This window comes from Cebus imitator, unplaced genomic scaffold (genome assembly GCF_001604975.1).
Source record: "Cebus imitator isolate Cc_AM_T3 unplaced genomic scaffold, Cebus_imitator-1.0 Scaffold442, whole genome shotgun sequence".
In the NCBI taxonomy this organism is placed as follows: Eukaryota; Metazoa; Chordata; class Mammalia; order Primates; family Cebidae; genus Cebus; species Cebus imitator.
Genome location: NW_016107757.1, coordinates 1,068,565 through 1,074,922, shown reverse-complemented (window position 1 = coordinate 1,074,922; position 6,358 = coordinate 1,068,565).

Here is a 6,358-nt window from a genome sequence, read left to right as displayed (position 1 = left end):
TGAATAACAGTCACAGTTGGAGAGACAGTTCATGTAAAATTCAGTATAACTCATTTGATTTTTTTCAACCAGCAAATATTATAGAGCCTCTTAAGTGCTGGCAACTAATAATGGCCCCTGGCCTAGAGGAACTCAGAGTTTTGCAACTGAGATAGATGGATGAGTAAGCAAATTTCCATCAGAGTTATAAGGGATCTGACATAAACAAGAGAAAACGCTATGGAAGCAGAGTGGAGGAGGTGCTCACATTCACTAAAGGTTAGAAGAGGCCTTGTTGAGAAAGCAACTTCTTGGGCTCCACCCCCTGGGTCTTAAAAGATGAACAAACAGGAGCTCGCCAGGTGGACTGAGTGTGGAAAGTTTTTGTTATTGTTGTTTATTTTTTTTTCAGACATAGTCTCGCTTTGTCACCCAGGCTGGAGTGCAGTGGCACGATCTCAGCTCACTGCAACCTCCACCTCCTGGGCTCAAGCAATTCTCCTGTCTCAGCCTCCAGAGTAGCTGGAACTTCAAGTGCCTGCCACCATGCCTGGCCAATTTTTGCATTTTTAATAAAGACAGGGTTTCACCACGTTGGCCAGGCTGGTCTCGAACTGCCTGCCTCAGCCTCCCAATGTGCTGGGATTACAGGCGTGAACCACTGTGCCAGGTCGAAAGTTGTTCTGATATCAGAGCCCATGTGTAGAAAAAACACAGAGGCATGAAAGAGCTTGGTTAGAGGAAAGGGGCCGTGGAGTAATGGATATAAGGAACTTGACAAAAGATGACCAGTCTCAAAGGATGACCTCGCTTGACTGCAAAGAAGCTGGACTTTGCTCTGGAGGCAACAAGGAGATTTTAAAGCAAATGACCAAGATGATTAATTTGTGTTCAAGAAAAAATAACTGGGTGGAGGATGGGTACAAAGGGGAAAGACTGGAGGCAAGAGACTGGAAGCCTATGGAGATAAGGAGCTCATCTGTGTTACATAATTGGGAAGCTGAAGGGGGGTGGATCAGGAAGAGAAGCTAGACCTCTTGGCTCCTAGTTTGAGCCTTTTTGATTAGATTGCTCCCCCTTCCATATCTTTGGAACCTGCCTACTAAGCAAACCCTGATCTAAAATTACAGTGCTTGTGTGAACAGGAATATAAAGCAACAAAATTGCAAGTAGGTTTGAATTGGACTAAGGCACCTGTTTTTTTAATCCATGTTTTGCCACAGCTTTAAAATATATTCAGCATTTTTCTTGGCACTCACTCTGAGGTCTGTCTTCCCAAGGAGAATGCAAACTCTTACTAATTTGGGTCAGTCATCCATCCATCCATTCAATCCATCTATCTATCTGTCAGTTTACCCACAGACATGTATTGGCAGCTACTATATACTTAGTCTTTGGTTAGGACCTGGGAATACAGAACCGAAAGGCAATTTCTGCCCTCAGAGAGCTCACAGCCTAGTGGAGAGGGAGATAGAAAATTAGACAGGGACAATCCAATGCGATGAGTGCTGATCCAAGGGGAAGGACTTGCTAATTGCTACAGGAGCCTGGAACAGGGATGCCCAACAGTCTGAGCCATCGGGGAAGGAGGGGACACTTGTGTCAACACTTGAAGGGCAAAGAAGAGGCCACGGATGCATTCTAAGGAAGAGGAAGAGCATATGCTCTTTGGGGGTACAGTGCAGTGGTGGGAGTGATTATAATTCAGGAACTCAGCAATCTTCCTAGTCCTGAAGCCAAACACATGCTTTGCCTATTTTAATTACATAAACCACATTAATTCAGATCTAATTTATGGCTTCCCTCTGGCATACAAGGCTGCAAGCCAGTGCCCACTTTCTCCAAAATTACCAAATAGGTAACATTGGCTTGGCATTTTCTGACCTCCTCTTTTAGTGCCTGTCTCAGGGCACCCCCATTTCTGGTCCCAGTGCCTTAAGTTGGTCCTCCAGAAACTGAGAGCCCACTTTAGCCCCAGCTGGGCAGTGGTCCAGGTTTCCAGTCTTTGTCTGTTCTCACTCACTTTCCTATCAAGTCTTAGCTTGTGGGTCAAATTCTGACCAGCTTACTCTGCGAAACTGGAAGGGTATTGTTCATTCTACTTTCTTAATAATCACTAGCCAGCTTAAAGCACTCACCCTGTCAGAGACATTCACACTCAACATTGTCTTTGCTCATGTATTTGTCCCCTGTGAGGACCATGTTTCCACTATGCATACTTTCTCCTTGTGATTTTCTATGAGACCCCTTCTCTGGGTCACCTCCTATACTGGCAGCCTCATAGGTACAGCTCTATTATGATAATCATGAAACACAGACTATATGCCTATTTCAGCCTTCCCCCCAGACAAAAAGTTCTGTGTCCTGCTTGATTTTCTCTTCCTAGTTCCTGCACATAGTGGCACTACTCAACATTTGAAGAATGAAGGAATTAGCAAAGGAATGGACACAAGTCTGTGGAGTAGTGCCAATGGAAGACTACTCTAGAAGTAGAAACACCAAGCATAAGAAGCAGGTTTGACCTAGGCAATACCATTCAGGACATAGGCACAGGCAAAGATTTCATGACAAAGATGCCAAAAGCAATTGCAACAAAAGCAAAAATTGACAAATGGGATCTAATTAAATTAAAGAGCTTCTGCACAGCAAAAGAAGCTATCGTCAGAGTAAACAGACCACTTATAGAAGGGGAGAAAAGTATTGCAAACTATGCATTTGACAAATGTCTAATATTTAGCATCTATAAGGAACTTAAACAAATTTACAAGTAGAAAAAAAAATCATATTTTTAAAGTGGGCAAAGGACATGAACAGACACTTTTCAAAAGAAGACATACATGTGGCCAATAATCATATGAAAAAAAGCTCAACATCACTGATCATTAGAGAAATGCAAATCAAACCACAATGAGTACCATCTCACACCAGTCAGAATGCCTATTATTAAAAAGCCAAAAAAAAAAAAAAAAAAGAAAAAAGAAAACAGATGTTGGCAGGGCTTTGGAGAAAAAGGAACACTTACTTAGTATAAATTAGTTCAACCATTGTGGAAAACAGCGTGGCAATTTCTCCAAGTCCTAAAGACAGAAATACCATTCGATCCAGCAATTCCATTCCTGGCTATATACCCAAAGGAATTTAAATTGTCCTATTATAAAGACACATGCATGCATATATTAATCACAGCACTATTCACAATAGCAAAGATGTGGAATCAACCTATATGCTCATCAATGATAGATTGGATAAAGAAAATGTGATACATATACACCATGGAATACTTTGCAGCCATGAAAAAGAACAAGATCATGTCCTTTGCAGGGACATGAATGGAGCTGGAGGCCACTGTCCTTAGCATACTAATGCAGGAACAGAAAGCCAAATATGGCATGTTCTCACTTACAAGTGGGAGCTAAATGATGAGAACACATGGAGGCATAGAGGAAACAACACACCCTGGGGCCCACTAGAGGGGGGAGGGGGGAGGAGGGAAAGGATCAGGAAAAATAACTAATGGGTGCTAGGCTTAATACCTGGGTGATGAAATAACCTGTACAACAAACCCCCATGACACAAGTTTACCTATGCAACAAACCTGCACATATATCCCTGAACTTAAAAGTTTTTTTTCAAAAAAGAAGCAGGTTGGAGAATCAACTTTTGAGACTTCTGGTACCTCTCTATGCCATAGGCTTGTACCTACTTTGCCTGTGTCTTAGGTTAGTTACAAGAAAAGACATGCTGCTTTGACAGCAGGGAGAAGACAGCATCTTATACCTTAATTTATTTGAACTCTATTTGGTCTAATTTTCCAGGCCCATTTCTGTGGACCTGTGCTACTTTGTGTGGCTCTTATTCATGAACTAGGTATTATTAATGACACACCAGGAGCTGATATTCTACTTGACCTGAATTATGCTTTAACATTAATGCTGTGAAATTCACTGAAGAGAAGAATTAAATTGAAGTTAATACTCAGTCAAAAAAAAAAAGTCGAGTCCCTGATTTATTATTAGAAAAATCCTGGCCTTTGTTCTAATTTTATTTTATTTTTATATTAAGATCCAAAAATAAGCTGGGCATAGTGGCAGATGCTTGTAATCCCAGCTACTTAAGAAGCTGAGGCAGGAGGATCATTTAAATCTAGGAGTTTGAGAGAAACCTGGGCAAACTAGTGAGACCCCCATCTCAAAACAAAAAATCAAAAAATATACCAAAACGTCTGAGTAGCCACACAGAGCATATGCTGAGAGTCCTCAGTTGAAGCCAAATATAGGAAAAGCCAAACAGTGTATAGAAAACAAACAAATGAATCACAGTGTTGGGTAAACTGCTGTTTGGCATAAATCCATGAACACAGGCCAAAAAAGTGTCTCTGCAAAGATGTAAGACAGAGCTGTAGAAACTATCTCAGAAATAGATCTGAATTTGACCTGAAAACTTGACTACAATGGAGCTTTGGACAAATATGTAATATTTTCCACTAATACATGTTTCTCCACCAATTTGTCTATGGATCACGGGTGAGGCTGCTCCCTGCAGAGTGAGCTGTGCTTCACGGTGGCTTTGGTTGTTGTGCATGGCCAGACAGAGCCCGGCTGACCCACAGCCATGGGAAGCAAAGATAATACAATCCAGCAACTTGGAGCAGTAGAATGGGCCCTGGGCTGGGAGTTGGGAGCCCTGGGCCAGAGTCCAGGTTCTACTGTTAAACAGCTATACACCACATGTAACATTCTTTAAAAAGGTCTGTCCTTATCACATGCATTAACATGCAATTAACTATAGACTGTTTAATCTAATGTCCATTTTGACATTTACTTACAATAAGTCTGTTTAATTCATGGAATCACTTATTTCATGAAAAGGTACCTTGTGGATCTGAAAAGGAGGAAAAGAGTTGGACCTCAGTTTTCTAAAATCTGTCAAATAATTAGTTTTGTGAGTTACTATATTCTAGGCACAAAAGGAGCTTCAAAAAAATGAACAGGCTTGACGGGGCAAGATGGCTCATACCTATAATCCCAACATTTTGGGAGGCCAAGGCGGGCAGATCATTTGAAGTCAGGAGTTCGAGAACAGCCTGACTAACACGGTGAAACCCTGTCTTTACTAAGAATACAAAAAATTAGCTGGACGTGGTGGCTCACGCCTATAATCCCAGCTACTTGGGAGCCTAAGGCAGAATTGCTTGAACCCAGGAGGCGGACGCTTCAGTGAGCCAAAATTGCACCATTGCACTCCAGCCTGGGCAACAAGAGCGAAACTCCATCTCAAAAAAAAAAAAAAAAGAAAGAATAGGCACATGCTCTCCTGCCTTCAAAGTATAAAGTCTATGAGGGAACATAAGACAGATTTGTTATTATTTTTATTTTATTTTTTGAGACAGGGTCTTACTCTGTCACCAGGCTGGAATGCAATGGCACAATCGCAGCACACTACAACCTTCACATTCTGGTCTCAAAAGATACTCCTGCCTCAGCCTCCGAAGCAGCTGGGACTACAGGCATGTGCTACCATGCCCGGCTAATTTTTGTAGAGATAGGGTTTTGCCAGATTGGCCAGGCTGGTCTTAAACTCCTGGACTCAAGCAATCTTCCCACCTCAGCCTCCCAAAGTGCTGGGAGTACATGTGTGAGCCACTGTGCCTGGCCCAGAGATGTTATATCTGTAAAATGAAGTAGAAGGAGAGGAGCAATAATGACAGCCAGCATTTATTAAACACTCACTACAGGCAAGGCACTATTCTAAATGCTTTATATTGGGCCAGGTGCGGTGGCTCACACCTATAACCCCAGCATTTTGGGAGGCCAACGTGGGTGGATCACTTGAGGTCAGGAGTTCGAGACCAGCCTGGCCAACATGGTGAAATGCCGTCTCTACTAAAAATACAAAAATTAGCTGGGTCTGGTGGCATGGGCCTATAATCCCAGCTACTCAGGGTGCTGGGGCACAAGAATTGCTTAAACCCAGGAGGTAGAGGATGTGGTGGGTCAAGATTGTGCCACTGCACTCCAGCCCAGGTGACACAACGAGATTCTGTCTCCAAAATAAACAAATAAATAATTTATATTTACACCCTCATTTAAATCTAACAGAAACCTTAAGAGATAGGAACTCCCATTAGTTCTACTTTTACAGATAAGGAAACTGAGGCATGGAAAGTTTTTGTTTGTTTAACTTTCCCAACATGGCCTAGCCAAAGTGCCCTGGAGATTTGAACTCAGGTGGTAATGACTGAAGGTTCTATGTGCCTAACCTCTGTGCCACTTAGTCTACCAGGGACCACCTGAGAGGTACATACAAAAAGTGTCCTGGGAGCGCCACTGAGGGAGACATTCACTCCTAAAGAGAAAGATTACCTTGTACGCTAAGGTTT